Below are 15874 nucleotides of genomic sequence, written 5' to 3'. Positions count from 1 at the left end.
CGGGGTGGGTTTTAGCCCTCCTCCTTCCTTGGGGAGGGAGGGGGAATAGTTAAAGAAAAAAAAAAAAAATTGAGAAGAAGAAATCCCAAGTCGCGTCCCCGACGTCTCCGGGCCCCGCGGCCGCAGCGGCCGCCCCACATTCCTGGCATTCCTGGGCCGTGACTCCCCGCGCCGCCCCGGCCCCAGCCCGGCCCCGCCGCCTCCGGCTCGCCCGCCCGCCGGCCCCGCTCGCCCCGCGGGACACCAGTCCCCTCCCTCCCGCCCTGCCTCCGTCCTTCCCGCACCCCGCGGGCTGCAGCCGGAGCTCAGGGTGCCCCGGCCCCTCTCGCCGCCGCCACTGGCGGCCTCAGCTCCCGGCCGCCCCACCGAAGTTCCCCGCGGTGGGCGGGCCGGGGCGGCGGGAGCGGGTCTCCCTCCCCACCGCCCCCGGGAAGCGGCCCGCCGCGCTCCCCGCCCGCTTCGCCTCCCGCCGGCAGCCGCCGCCTTCTGGGCCGGGACAGCCGCCTCCCGCGGGCGCGCACAAAGCCAGGGCCGCCGCGCCGCCTGGGCGGGCGCTGAGCAGGTAAGGTGCCGCCGAGTTTGCTCGAGTTCGGGCTTAGACGCGTCCCCGCGCCCATCAGCCACCGCCGCCGACTTTGAAACAATCCGCGTTCTGCCTTTCGCTCGGTGTGTGCGAGAGGCGATATCTGCCTGAGGCTCATTGGGCGCTGCAACGTGCAGTTACAGCTCAGCAGCTTAGACACCGCTGCTTGTAAATGACGAAAATAGCTAAGCTTGGGTTACAAATGCCAGTCTGTGACCTGCGATAAACAAGCTTCGGACGAGTCCGTCCAGCCTGTGAATTTAATCTGCTAGACACCCAGATAACGCGGCATTTGTATAAGCGGGAGGTATTTGTAAATAGCTAGGAACGGGTAGGGCTCGCTGCTGGGCTGCTCGTGAGTTCGGCGTGCCCGTGTTGGTCTCCTCCCCGCCCAGGGGTTTACCTTCTTTGTTAGTTACAGTCAAGCTTAAACCGGCAGCTTGTCTTCGGCAAACGTGTAGCGCCGAGTTATGCAGAAAAGATCGGAGAGATGCAGGGAAGCGTGACATCTGCACTCATTTATGATGTGGCAAAGTCAATGAATTTTAAAGATCTCCCAAGTAGCTCTTTTTCCTGGACTGTTTGGGACAAGCGTTACATAATGTATATGTGATATGTGGCTATAATGTGTGCTGGAGCTTTCCTGTCGAGAATGCTTTATCTGTAGTTTGCATAAAATAATCGTATCTTTCCATTCTAAGTATCTCTTCGGCTGTTTGTAACTTTAACAAGGTGGGGGGAAAAAAGCGACCAGTAGAGGCTTACATTCAGTATGTTGTTGCCCAAAAAGTTCTCTGGGATTTTTGGCATGTCGCCTGAAACCATAGCTGAAAGAAATACTTTTACCAGAAACCAGTTTTGTTTTGTTTCTGTTTTTAAAACTCAATGCCGATAATCACTTATGAGTTTGGTTATTCTGAAAGCACTGTTATATGCTGAAGTTCTTTAGAGTTTGGAAAAATATGCATATAAAATGGCTCCCCCCAAATTGCAAGTCACCACCTGCCAACCTCCATATTATGACAGAAGGTAGTCAGGTCTTTTTGGGGGGCGACGGAAAGGGAGGCAGTTCCAGCAGGAACTGCTCTCTGGTTATCAAGCTGAGAATGTCCTATCAAATATAAGTGACAGAATACAGATTATACAGTTTTTGCTCTTGCCCTCTGGGGAGTCTGTAGGTGACATCTAATACTTGTTATGTGGTGTAAAGTAAAGCGTGTGTTGATATTATAGTAATGCAAATAAGCTTTAGACCCCATTATGTCATTGACAGTACTTTCTTGAACTCTTTTTGATTTCTTTGGGAGGCTGTTCCAGAGTTGCTTACAGGCAGAGGGCACTTTTGTGTATCTAATGGGTCATGATACAAAAGTCGGCAGCTCAGAAGTGGTTTGAGGCACAGCCCATCAGCTAAAAGGTAGTCGCAGTACCTGTGGCAGAGTTTGTGGCCATCTGCTCTGCCACTGCATTTGTGTGCGGGAAGCTCTAAAGCTCAACTGTCTTGATGCAACCGCAGTGGACCTAGTGGTGCAGATCAAGGCCAGAGCAAGGACTACAGGATTGATCTCTGTAGGGAGCAAAGTGAGCTTTTGTATGTATGTTATATGCATTGTTTAACTGTGTGTTTTAAATGTTCCTGTAATAGTAGCAGAAGTAGCTTTGGTACAGTGGTTTTCGTGAGGGTTAATTAGCAACCAGTGTTGGTACTAATGACGGACTTTTCTCCTGGTCGTTCTTGTCCAGCAGTAGCCCTTGAGTCAGTTATTGTAACTTAAGTATGGAATGGCTTTCTATGAAATACATCTGTTTTGTATACTTTAGTGAATTGTCTTGGCTCCCAGTGGCTCCTCCTATCTTAGAGAAAGTATGTAATATATATTAAAAAAAAAAAAAAGTAGTTGTCTGCGTACTTCTGGTAACCCTTTGACTTCTTTTTTTTCTATATTAATTTGGTACCATTACAGCCCAAAGGGCTGCTCTTCGTTCTTTTTCTCTTCATATCCAGTGAGACTGTGTTTGATTAAATGTTACTTCAGTAGCTCATTTTAATCTAGATTTAAGTTTAGCATAGATATATGCAGTGTGAAAAGTGTATGTGAACTCCAGCTCCACAGCTGGATGCAAGTGCTTCTCTCTTGCAAGGGTTAGTCGGCTGAAGGGGTTTTATAAACTGCTGGTAGTAAACAAAAGGTAAAAAGTTTTCTGCAGGCAGTGCCGCTCAGTAGTGTATGGGTCCTAGTCCTGCAAAGACCCACCCATGTGCCTTGATGAATAGTGCTTTTGAAACCCGTGGAATTTCTTTCATATACATAATAATAAACATGTACACAAGTCTTTGCGGGACCCAGGCTATATAGTAGTTTGTATCCAGTATATTTATGCATGTGTATCCAGCTCAATTACAAGAAGATTTCAGTCAAGTCTTAGTTTTAATGCTGAGCAGATGCCATAAAAGTCTTTTTTACATCCAAGTCTACACTTGGACTTAGGCTTCACTGGAACAGATCTTGCTCTTTGAAAACAAACCGTTAGCCTGTAGATGTTGCTCCTGTGAAGAGTTTGCCTATGCCCAAGATTCTCTGAAATTTTCTGTGAAAAGATCTGGTTTTATATTTTAAATCTACTTATTCTCTGCAGAGAGTTTCTGTCAAAGCTGCTGCTTCCACCTCTTTCAGCGTTTTAAAAAATATATTGAAAAATAAAAAATAATGATTAGATGCTGAAGGAACAGAGACAGACCTGAGCTGCCAAGATCATGATGATTTTGGTTCCACTATCCTGTGCCTAGTGCAGGAGACCTCAAAACTCTGGTGGTGCCAAATCCAATCCATGTCTAGAGTGAATGCAGCATGTCCTATGGAGTACCTGTTTTCTGCTCAAGGCCTTCTGGTTTGGTGTGTACTTGTAGCTGATGAGGTGATATACAAGGAGACATCTCACTCTCTTGAAATAGCATGATTCCTTACAAATGTGGAAATAGCCCCCCCCCCCCCCCCCCCCCCCCCCCCCCCCCCCGAGCAGAAACAGCAGTCCATGACTCTTCCCCTTTCTGTTTTCCTCTGGGCTATTGGGAGGCAATGTGGAGAACTCTGGAATGTGAAAGAATCAGTAAGTTGGATCTCCAAGTGTTCAAAGGCTGACATTTAAGTGTTTTATCAGTTCCCCAGTTATCAGGGGTTTTTTTTGACTTCACCTCTTTTGTGAAATACTGTGATTGTGAGACAGTTACACTTCATCTTGATTTTTGAGTTATCTGCATTACTGGGATGTTTTTGTTTTGTTTTGTTTTTTCTCATCTCTTGCTAGTATTTGGCTTGACTCTCTGGTCTTTGGGGTTAGTTTTTTTTCTCTCACTGTAAAGCTACCTGACAAAATAGTCAGATAGTTTTGTAGTAATAAGCAACCAGAACACAAAATCATTATTGATTTTGCTGAACATTATTAAGCTAAAAGGTGTAACGTGGTACAGCTTATCTTAAATTTATTTCTGTTTAAATAAACTTGTGAATACAAAAATCAGTATTACTGATTCCTTTAAGATAGCACAGTTTCAGCTGTTTTTCTTTTGAATTAATGGGAATTATTTTCACTAGCTAAATCTGTTTAGTTGTTTATGTATGTATGTTAATGTATAATGAAATACATTTTCAAAGCAAACCTACTCAATGCAAGATGACTTCACCTGGAGATTGGAAAGATAAGGGGCATTTAAATTTGTCATCAACTTTCATTGTCCATATAATGTAATGAAATAATGAAACTTGGCCCAGTTTTAGTGAAATGTCCAGATTAGATTGTGGTCCATTAAAGGTAAAGGTAAGTACGCAAAACGCCTTGCCTTCTGAAAAATATTGATTGGTATTTTGGGCTTTAGATGTAGACGAAAGTGAAGAAGGCTTTAAGATTGCTTTTGAAGTACTTCTGAAGGTCAGCAAGTCAATGCTAAAATGACACCTGGAATGAAGTACAGAAGACTGTGATGCAGTGAAAAGTATGTTAAAAGAACGTGCATATCTGTTTTAAAATATCTTTCTCTACCTGTTGTTGCTGCCCTAGTGAGCAGTTGTACATATTGCAGTAAACTTACGTAAGCAACTTCTGAAAATACCTAAGGAATTGTAAACTTAGCACTAATTCAGTATAAATTTAGCTAACATTAAGAAGGTTTTCAAACCAAAACATTTTACTGGAGGGAGTCAGGTATGTGATATGTTGGATGAATGATGTCCCAGGGAGAACACTGACCTACAGTCCCCCTCTAATGTCCTGTAGCCATTTCGACGGTCTTGTGTTCTGCTCACATGAATGTTTAGACACTGAGGGATTTTTTTTCTCAACACAAAGCAAGTGTTTTGCAAACTGCAACTCTCCTTCCTAATTCTCAAAGAGTATACTTTTTCTTATGACTAAGACTACTCTTTTTTTTTTTCCCCTTATTTTTATGTCAGTAATAATGTAAACCTTAAATTACCATGTGATGTAGAAACAACTCTGAAAACAGTGGTGAACATGTATGTTGGTGATCTAATAGCTAGATGAATGATGGTGTGCCAAAACTTGCTAATGATGCAAATCTATTTGAATTAGGCAAGACTGAAGAAGACTGAGGAGTTGTAAAGGGAATCCAAGAAAGCTAGGTAAAAGAGAAGCATAGCAGATGATGTTGATAAATTCAAGAATATGCATGTCAGAGGTAATAATCAAATTACTCGTTCAGGTTGTTGGATTGTAAATTAACTATATTTATTCAAGTGGGAAGGAAGATTTCAACAATGTTTTATTTTAACTTAATGCTTAGCACTGGGCAGAAAAAAAGATGCCACAGCTGCTGTATGATGCTGTGTTAATAATATGAAGGACATTATTAAACTGGTGTGCAGATTCACCTGGAATAACCAATTTGTGATCTATCAAAGAATATAAATTTGAATATATTTATATGAAACTGAACTGAAAGTAGTAGTGTAGCTTTGTTTCGAGGGGATCAAAGGAGATAGGACATATATGTGCAAAATAACATTTGGCCGTTAATAGTAATTCCACTACCCTTTGATACAATGACTCATTATAGGGAGTAGTTTGAAATATAGCAATTTAATTTCTGTGTTGTACTATGAATTCTGACAGCTTTATTAAATATTATTACAGGTGAATTGAAAGATTTGGGTTTTATATGTGTTCAGGCTTCATGTAAAGTGTATTTTGGGCTTTAAGCCTTTAACACAATATGTTTGATGTTTTAATTTATAGAGGCATGCTATTCTGTGGCCTGGACTGGCCCAGAGAAGAGAAATGACAGTTAAGCTTCATTTAAAAGTCAGATAGCATTGGTATCTGCTATTAGTGATCAATGATTTTGTAGTATATGTTTTAACAGACAAAGAATATTTTGCAATTTGTATTGTTAATATAAATATATTTGAAGTCTCTTACAGAATGATAGTTGTGTGTCAAATACAAGGACCCATTTCTGGAGGTAAATAGGTTTTCTGCAACTTAGTGGGTTTTTGAAAGAAAATATTTTCAAAGCAGTAGTATACCAACAGCCATGGAATTCTTGCACGTCTATAGGCCGTAAATGCTAATCTGCAGAAGAGAAAGTGGGTGAAAAATTGATTTAGTAGCAGGCATCGTGACCGATCTAGTAATCAACACCTCATGTTAACAGATTAGTGTATGTAGAGTGTAACACAGTTAAGCATTGCGTGTTGAAATTTCAGAAGACAATGCTATAACCTAAAGTACAGAAAGCAAAGACTTCTATGTGGTCTAACCAACCAGAATGAACTGCTTTGCAGGCTGCTTGGCAGCTGTCTACAAAGTAATGTAGACTGATTTTTCTGACTTCCCTGTTGAAAAGGCTGAAGCTATTTTGAAGGTAGCCTTGCACTGCTTTTCAGAACTCAGAAAGTATAGTTAATGGTAAGGCTTTAATTTGTGGAGATACATAAAAGTGATGTCCTCTTTTGGGACTCTGTCTTTTAAACACTGGGCTTAGTTCAAAGCATAGCTACCCAAAGGACACTAGACAGGGCCTCAGCCCAGGAGAAATTGACTGTATAGGAGCAGCATAAGGTTACCAGTAGATGTTTTAACTTGTGTTTGTGCAATTCCTTCTTGTTTTTACAACTGAGAAAATACTTTGCATTCCTAAGGTTTTTGAGATTAGCTCTTATCATGGAACTCCCTCTTGTGAGAGGAGGCATTCACTACCTTGTAGATAAAATGCCTTTAGCTTTTTATTGATGATGATAATTAAGCTAGGTTTTTGGACAAGCCTGGGCAAAATCAGAGGACTTTGGCAATCAGAGATTCAACTTCTAGAAGACAGATCCTATTTTTGATATCTACTGTTTCATGCTGTTTCCATTTCAACCTCTTCCCTTAGCACTTTTATTTGTCCTTTCCATGCAAATCTGTATCCTGTGGGTAGTGGAAACCCTGTATTTTCCGAGTATGTGATATGCAGTGCTTATCTTGGGCTCTTTAAAAGCGAGACAATATGCAAAGGAATTTCTACACAAAACTTTGTGCCTGTTGTTTACCAGGACAGAGGGCGAGGAGAGGGAAAACCAATATAGCCAGTGGCCTAATTCACCTTTTGCTGAGGTGGAATAAAAGTTCCTGATGCCTTAAGTGGGAACAGGCTTTATAAGTCCTAACCCAAATGTAGAAAAGAGAGATATCTGAGAAAATCTGACTTCTCCCTTAAAGACCTTTCTGAAATGCAGAAATGTGAACAGATCTGCCTCAGGAGGAAGAACCCTGATGAGCTTTGGGGGTGGTGGGAATTTATTTAAACTGCTGGAAAACAGGCATCTGAAATGTCTCTGACTTTTTTTCCTTCTTTTTTTTTTTTTTTATTTTCCTTTTCTTTGTTGGCATACTTTAAGAGCTACTGAGTAAAACTGGCATCTGTTTACATTCTTCATAAGATTCTTGTTTAGGAAAATGCTTTGGTCAGCTTACCAGATAAAGAAGTTGGCTGCTAGCTTAAAGGGATGCAGTCTTTTGGTGGTAGACAGAAATATTGTCAGGTATTCAGAGCTCTGTAAGGTTCAGAACAGAGTGGACAGGATGAGTTTCTGCTTGTGAATAAAACAACTCATGTATATATATTTCAAGACGGGTGTTGTGATTCCTTGCACCTTTGTCAAGACTATGTTGTGAGAATCTGTGACAGAAGAGGAAGCTAAATAATAATATTCATACTTAAGTTCTGGGGCTTTCTGCTTTGTTCTGTTTCTTTCTGAGAACAGAGAAAGGCAATGAGAAACTCTTGCAAGTTCTCTTCCATGTGTCCATATATACTCTTGGTAGCTTGGGGCCCCAAAATGCTTTTTTTGCCTAGTTGGAAATCTTGTTCAGGAAACGACGCTGAAGTATTCTAGGAAAGCATTGAGATGGGTTAGCATTTAGCATCCAAATACTAAGTATGTTTTTAACTAGCAATTTCACTTCCCTTTTTTTTTTTTGTTAACTTTTTTTCCTGACAAGCAGGAAATAAAAGCTGTCATTTAAAAAGGAAAATTAATTTTACTTGTTACATATTTTAGGGCCTTTGCTATACAGTTTAACGTTTCATGTTATTAATGTTATGTAGAGAAAAGAGCATAAGTAAATACAATGCTATATATGGAGAGTTAGATTTAGTTTAGAAATTAATATTTTTAAGTTCCTTTCTGCATTGTAGAATGTGATGGGAGTTACAAATAGCAAAAGACATAATACGTGTCTTGAATTTGCTGTTGAAGGAGGAGAAGAAATGGTTTGGTGCAATAGGCAAATGGTGTAGATCTGGGAGTTCTGACATATATCTGAGGATGTTGGTTTCTGTGGTCATAGACTGCCTTCTGTGGATTGTTCATTTCTCATAATTTTTTCTGGTTTCTGTATTTAATTGGTAAATTTTCATAATCATGTGCATTTAAATATGCAAATTCAGAAATGTGCATTTCTTGGAAATTTACAGTTCAGTAATTAAGAGACAGTTGTTTCGGAAGAGAATTACTGATACCACCTCAGGACCTGATTTTCTCAAGCAGTGAATGTTTCCCTGGAACTGGAATGGAGGCAAGTGTCTTTAAGGAGAACACTTAGAGTATGAAATATTCTATACTCACTACAGTTAGTTTTGCTCTAGCTCTTCTCTGTTGCTGGTGTAGTAACTTAAAATAGTTATTCACAGGGCATCTCTGAGTTTTTGTGGTAGATACTTGCATGTAACTTCACTGCTGAAAGGGTAAATGATTTATGTGGGAAGGATATGCTTTCAAAAACTGTTAAACCTTTCCCAAGGATGGGCCAATTGTTTCTTCTGATGCCCAAATGGGTGTGTCCAGAGAGTCAGATACATTCTTACAGTTTTCCTAGAACCCGACTTAGGTACGGTGATTGTCACCATGCACAAATTCATCTGTCAAAACATGTGACAATGGGCGGGTAGACTTTGGAGACACTTAGTCATTTTGTTCTATTAGTGTCAACTTCTGTTAATGTTGTATAAGTCTTCTTTCCTACTTTTGTATTTTCCACATGCATTACAGTAGAAGTTTGTTAACATGTAGCTTAACTTTCATGTTAGCTTTATGTCTTCAGTGCCTTTGACAAGAACCACTAACTCTCTTCATACAGCTGTGAAATTTTGCACTTCCTTCCCTGCTCCCCAGAACAATACACTACAATGGTCGTAAGTGACGGGGCTGTGAGCTTGCAATAATAGTACATAATACTGTTGTTGCAATAATAATACAGTAAGTTCTGTGCAAGTAAATCTGTTAAATAAGTGGAGTATTTGTCTTAACTTCAGAAAATGCTGTCTACAGTTAAATACTGCTTAATTTTTTCTTTCTCTATACTCCTTGGTAGTGCGTATTTGTAATTCCATTTTTTACTTGGAATTGAATCAGAGCAAATGCATTTGTCAGCCTCTTCGTGTTGTGTGTTGCAATCAAATAGAGTGACAGAGGATACAACAATGACAGGGAAGGATATCCTGAAGTATTCCAATATTTTCGTAGGACAAAAACCCAGACTTGTGCATGGTTATCTTAAGAATGATTTTTGTCACAGCCTAAAAGAGCTGTGACTGTGGTTTGGAAAGCAGAACATGTTTGTTTTGCTGAGTGTCTTTCACAAAGTTAAAATACGGGAGGGAAAAAAAATAACATTTAAAACTTACATATTGAGAAGGAACCTTTGCTAAGACTGAATAAAATAATTTTATAAGTTTAAAGCATAATCTAGATTATTTATTAGGGAAAACTTTCAAGTAATAAGGTCTAGGATTTGTTATATTAATCTCTTTCAAATAGTAACTCTGTTGTGGGGATTATGTTAAAATGCTGCTAGACAGTTCACTAGAGTATTCAGTAAAGGGTCTAAGTGTCTGTCAGAAAAATAAACAAAGTTCTGGCTTTGTAATCAGATAGGTCTCTTTATTCATAGTGGTTTGAAATAACAAAATATTTTTTTTAATTAAAAAAAAAAAGCTAGATTCAGTAATTGTTATTTTTCTGCAGTCCTATTAAGGACTAAGATGAGCTGGGTTACTGAACTTGGGGGGAAAAAAAAATGAGTATGTTTGCTTGCTGGTTGATTTTTGGTATTGCTTTTCTTGGGCATTTAATATGCAGTTTTTAGCAAAGAATCCAGTAACACAGTAATATAAAACCAACCCAGAGGTCTTTAAGTAAATAGTTTTGTCAAGAGTGGGTTTAGGGGCCTGCATGAACAAAGTGATATCCTTTGCCATGTTTCATACCTTTTATACATGTACTTTGACATGCTCTTCATTTGCTTTATCATGAGACATTTGACTGGCCATATATTCATTCAGCCATGTATATACCTGATACAGCTATGACTGTCCTGTGGCATGACACCAAACCTAGTTTCATGCTAGTTATGTGGTGGGGTTTGTACTCAAGGTTTTGTCAGATGTCATTACACCTGCTCTCTACAATATGCTTTAAACAAGGTAATAAATGCATCTCATGGAGAATATGGCATGGCAATGAATGCTGGTTCTGACGATCTAGCAGAAATGTAAGCAGAAGAAGTTATTGAGTATGTGGAAGCAGTTCATGTACCGAGTTTGTTTAAACATAGATGCATTAGGTCATAAACAATGAAAACTTTACAAGGACAGACTGCAAGGTCGGAGGAAACTGAAAACAAAAGAGTGCCTAATTGCGTGTCTGGTAAGACCGAGCACCAATTACTCCATCCTTGTCCTGCTAGGATCGTGGCAATGACAGTTGTGTCTTATGCCCTTTGACCAGGTAGACCATAAGGCATAGGTAATTGAGACTTTGGTAGGTTAAGTTCAGCCCTCTTTCAAGTGATAGTTACGGAGCACTGTAACTAGACAAAAGGGGCTCAGAATCTTATACAGGAGAAGCCAGTACAATACTAATACAGCTTCTAAGATATGAAAGTTTAAGTGTTGCAGTTGGGTACTGGTATTGTAATATACTTCACATCATTATGTTACATGCTAGGAGAGCAGAAAATTACAACTCAGTTATTCAAGACTGTAGTAAATCTAGTTAATACCTCATAGTTTTGACATGTCAATGTGGTATTGTGATTATTTACCTTGGCACTATAAGCTTCATGGAGGAAGTCCAGTTGGTGAGCACTGCATCCTGAAGCCTCCAGCATATGCTTGCCAGCCCCACTGCCACCAGCGTAAAACCTACAGCTCTTCTTATCAAACCAGAGTGTTCATCTCAGTAGAGATTTGCAGGATCAGGACATGAGTTCGGAACAGGAAATTGAAAGGTGGGTGCATGAAAGGGGTCAGTAACTCTTGACTGCTTGTTGCATAGTAAGTTCTCTTGGAGGATTATTGCTTGCAAAGTGAATTGCTATGATTTGATTTTAAAATGAAAAGCTGTAGTGGTAAGACTCGCGTGCTTAACCTGAGTTCCTTTAGTACGCTTTTTAGCTATGTCTGGGAATAAGTAAACACCTAAAATAATCTCTGGTTTTGTCATCTCTTTGGTAGCATGCTTGCTTCCTGTGTTACAAAAGTCATCGTTAGATTAGCTGTGTTTAAGCTTCCTGTCTCACCAGGGTTTTTTCCATTATTTTTAAAGTCTCTTTCAGGAGGTACCAATCTCATGTTTCTCTAATAAAATTTTCATTTAAATTATGTGGTGTTTTTAATTTATTTTTCCTCTCCACTTGTTTTACTTTGTCTAAAATAGCTTTCTAACTGTGATAGGTTCTCAGAGGTTTTTTTTTTTATAGCAGATGCTATTGTAATAACATGCAGGCTAAGAAAGCATAATACTACCTCTCCATGCAATTGTTGTTTTTTAATAATTTGTACAGAAAGCTGAATGTGTTCAGCTGTATGACTTCTTATTCTTGCTCTCTAAAGCACTATAGGCTCTCTATAGCACTATAGAACTTCTAAGTGTGTCATATGTGCTTTAGGATCAGTGTCATTTGCTGTCTTAGAGATTGATGATTCCAGTTTGTATAAATCAAAAGAAGTCCTTAGCATATGGCATCATAGAGTGGGTACTTTGGGTGCTTGTTTTCAGTTTGTAATATGTCTGTGTGTCTGGAAAAGGGATAAACTCAACTGTGTGGTATCTCAGTCTGGACAATAAAAATGATGTGAACAGTGTTGTTTGTCTGCTTTAACCAACCACTATGTTACTTTACTTGGCCTCTTGTGGGGAAAGTGCTGTTGTTTAATAGATGACTCTTTAACTCTGAACTCTGTGAAAATAAATAACTGAGATGCACAGTGTCACATTTGGCTTATCTAGGGTAGAAATATTAAATACATAAGTCTTGAAATAGACAAGTTTTAGCATATTCTTTTATCATTAAGCATGGAAACTGGGCACTGAAACTAATCAGCATGCTGGATTTCACGTATGCTCATTTACTTACCAAACGGCAAACCTAGACATGATGTTTCAAAGCAAAAAATGGAGATGAATTTTCAGAGAAATGAGGTACAACTTCTGCAGGATCTTCCCACCTTAGTTAGACCATAGGTGAACATTTTGCCATTTCTGCATACTTTGCTTTTAACCTTCTGCATGACTCGTATGATTAGGTCTCATTTTGCATTAATACATGCCATTTATTTATTTGCCAAGATGTGTGCTTCCATAGTACTGTCTGTGAGACTGTAACTTCTAGTGTAACTGCAGACAGAAGTAATGCTTGAATGTGAAGGTCTTTAGACTCATCTTTAGGTTTTGCCAATGTAATGAAACTTTTTTGGCTTTGCAATGGCAGTTACTGCCTTGCCAATTGATGTTTCTTTGTGGATTTCATATCAACTCTTTTGTGTTTGCTGTAGGCTATGCATTAGCTCCTTTTGTGTGCTTTTACTTTCAAATGTAATACTGAATATTATCAGGATAGATTTTATTTTTTAAAAACATATTTTTATTTTTTTAGGGTGCTAAATAGCTTCTTAATTCATTGCATGCTAATTGTTACCTAAACTTTTCCATGATAGTTTCTTTTTGTGTTTATTAATTCATTTATGATTTTTCTAAATATGCACCTATGGTAGAGCTGAATCACAAAGTTTGCCTCAATTTGACATCAACTTTCAAATTAATCAACTACATCAATTCCATGTTTTCCCAAGCTGTGGCGGCAGTACTGTGGTATAAAATTTTGATCTTGCTTTATAGGGATTCTTCTACTTTGTAGTGACTGTCATTTAATTTACTTACTTCTAAAAGCTATGTATTATTTTAGTTAACAGGTTTATATTCTGCATTTTTTGTGTATTACAAGTAGCACCTTCCTTTCCCTTCTAAGATATCTCAGCACCATCCTAATTGATTGCTTTTACTCACTTGCCTGTGTTGTACTCTTCATTTGAGCGCCATTGTCTTGATGGTAATTAAACAAAAGCCCAATTAAGTTTCAACATTATACTGGGAAGTAGCTTGCCAGAAATTGACAGTAGAACAAAGGACATTTCATTGACAAATTCCTTCAGAGAAAAATGTCTCAGTGGAGGCCTGTGAAGCATCACGTGTGATTTTAGGCACTTACCAGCTATCACTTATAAATTATTTTAAATCTGTGGCTGAGCCTTCTGCTCTGCTTCAACCATGTGACTCAGAACACTAGTTGTACTGGAGGGCTAATTTCCATCCACTGACAATATGAATGCTCCCATTGGAATGCTACTGTCCCAAAATAGGTGAGATGAGAGTAAGCAACCTCTTAGCTTCTTGGAATATTTCAACACAGGGCTAAAAAGACCCGATTAAAAAATTGGTTTTTTCAAAATATAAGCCTGTAAATGCCACTTAACCGAAGCTATTGTGGTTATTACTCTTAATATTTTGGGTTTAAAAGCTGTAAATCCAAAGAGGCACTTTAGGAGTAGAATGAGAATGATGAATTAAACCAAAGTTTTTTTCCAAATTGTACCTTTCATGGTTGTTGGCATTTGTCCTGTTGAGTACAATGCTTTGAGAAAGGGGAGGGAACACGCAAGATGAAGAGAAGGGCCCAGAAGAGCCCGCTTCAACAAGCCTCTTTAGAACAGTTACAGTGCCACTGCCTTATTGCATGAAAACTTGTAAAATACATGAAAAGAGAATGTCAGTTGGGTCCCCAGCTTTCTCATTTTTACCATTAACTTTTTAAATTGAATGCCGTAGCTCTGTGTCACTGTATATCCAAACCAAGACAATAATTGTCAACAGTTCCAAGTGTGTGTGTACATTAATATGTTTGATTTCCACCAAGCCGTAAACATTCTTTGTCCTTTGCCTTTTACTAGCTATTGACTTGGCTATTCCTTGTGGACAGGAAAGCTGTGTTTAGTGCTTTGTAAAGTGGCCATCAGTTCCTTGCTTTTATCTCGATTCAGCATAAATTATTTTCAGCAAGGACACTGAACTGTTTTGACCAAGATTTGCAGGTGTCCCTTGCAGAGAACTATGTCAGGATAAAGGCTTAATCTTACTGTTTCTTCCCTCCCCTTCTTTCTGTTTCATCTCTCCTTGAAGAACACTAATCCTGAATGATAGGAGCCCATAATTGGTCTCTTCCCTTCTCTATGGCTCACTATTGTTGTTGGTTTTGTGTCATTTGCAGAATTAACCCTCCACTGGATAAGCTGAAGCATATTCTTTTACCCTTAAGCTTGGAAACTTGGTGTGCAATATTTCGAAGGGGAAATTCAGCCCCTAATTATCAAATTAGATGCACATTCTGGGTCTTTGGCATGACTTTGCTTCTGCCCATCTGTTATGTTGGCATGCTGCCTCTCAGAAGGTAGCCGACCAGTTTCAGCTGAGCAGAGGAGCCAACCAAAGATGGGCTAAGAGAGGCAGCCCACAGAACACTTTATGTTTGATTCCTCTTGCCAAAAGCTCTTCCTGTTTGCAAACAATGTCAGCTTAGGCCCATATGCTTCGTTACATGGGATGACATCTGTGGAGACAGATGCAGAGATGGCAATACAAATGACATTTGATAAGGAAGGGCATATGTTATGAAACCAGACACTGCTATGAGCTTAAGACCCTGTCTGTGCTGCATATGTGTACACAGAAATATGGATTTCTCATATATTTTGTTGCGTGAGTACATTCATCGGCCAGGACTGAACCTTTGAAGTGTATCAGTGTTAAAGGTTTGTGTTGGTGTAACTACGATGGTATGATTTGGTTGTTGCTAATTATTAGTCTCGATCGGTATTTTGCTTCAGTGCCCTTTAAATGATAACTTGCATTAAAGGTCCAGTAGTTTACACTGTGTAAAGAAACTTGTGTGGCCAAATGCCAATGAAAGGAGTTATCCAATATGGACAGAGGATTTTACTGTGGACTTCAGTGATATCTTCCAAAATAGTTTTTAGAAAATCTACTGATTTAAAATGTTTAACTATACATTATTTGGATGGGAATTTTCCATGTCTGAGCAGAAAAACTGTAATGGCCTTTGACCATGACATATCCTCACGTTGAGAGTATCAGAAAGTATTAGATTCAGACCTTGCGGGAGAATTAGCATTCTTCTTGTGTTCTCCAGATTGCAAAGGATGATGGAAAAGATTGCAAGTTTCCATTAAATAAACTTTGCATATAATCTATCTTAACAGGCTAAAGAAAAGACATTTTTAAACATTTTAACTTTGATTTCTGTGATCAGCAAAGTGTTAATATTGCCAAGCAAAATGTTTTGATGCAGAGGTGTAACATAAAGGGATATTTGTGACATTCACAGGGGAATCACAGAATCTTAAGGATTGGAAGGGGCCTCGAAAGATCATCTAGTCCAACT

At 39.1% G+C, this 15874-nt stretch overlaps 1 protein-coding gene across 2 annotated transcripts in view; it reads left to right on the top strand.

Moving 5' to 3' along the window:
* The first annotated feature begins 237 nt into the window (after positions 1-237).
* The window catches only part of PTPN14 (protein tyrosine phosphatase non-receptor type 14), a 118787-nt gene continuing 103150 nt past the window's right edge, over positions 238-15874 (top strand). The window contains exon 1 of one of the 2 annotated variants that reach the window (XM_061991420.1): positions 238-562. The gene's annotated coding sequence lies outside the window, so the exon portion shown is untranslated. Of the gene's footprint in view, positions 563-2101; positions 2175-15874 lie in introns of those variants that run through there. The other variant, XM_061991421.1, reaches the window with a different exon arrangement.

This window comes from Colius striatus, chromosome 2, assembly GCF_028858725.1.
Source record: "Colius striatus isolate bColStr4 chromosome 2, bColStr4.1.hap1, whole genome shotgun sequence".
In the NCBI taxonomy this organism is placed as follows: domain Eukaryota; kingdom Metazoa; phylum Chordata; class Aves; order Coliiformes; family Coliidae; genus Colius; species Colius striatus.
Note: the sequence above shows the minus strand (reverse complement) of the source record. Positions and strands in the feature narration are given on the sequence as shown.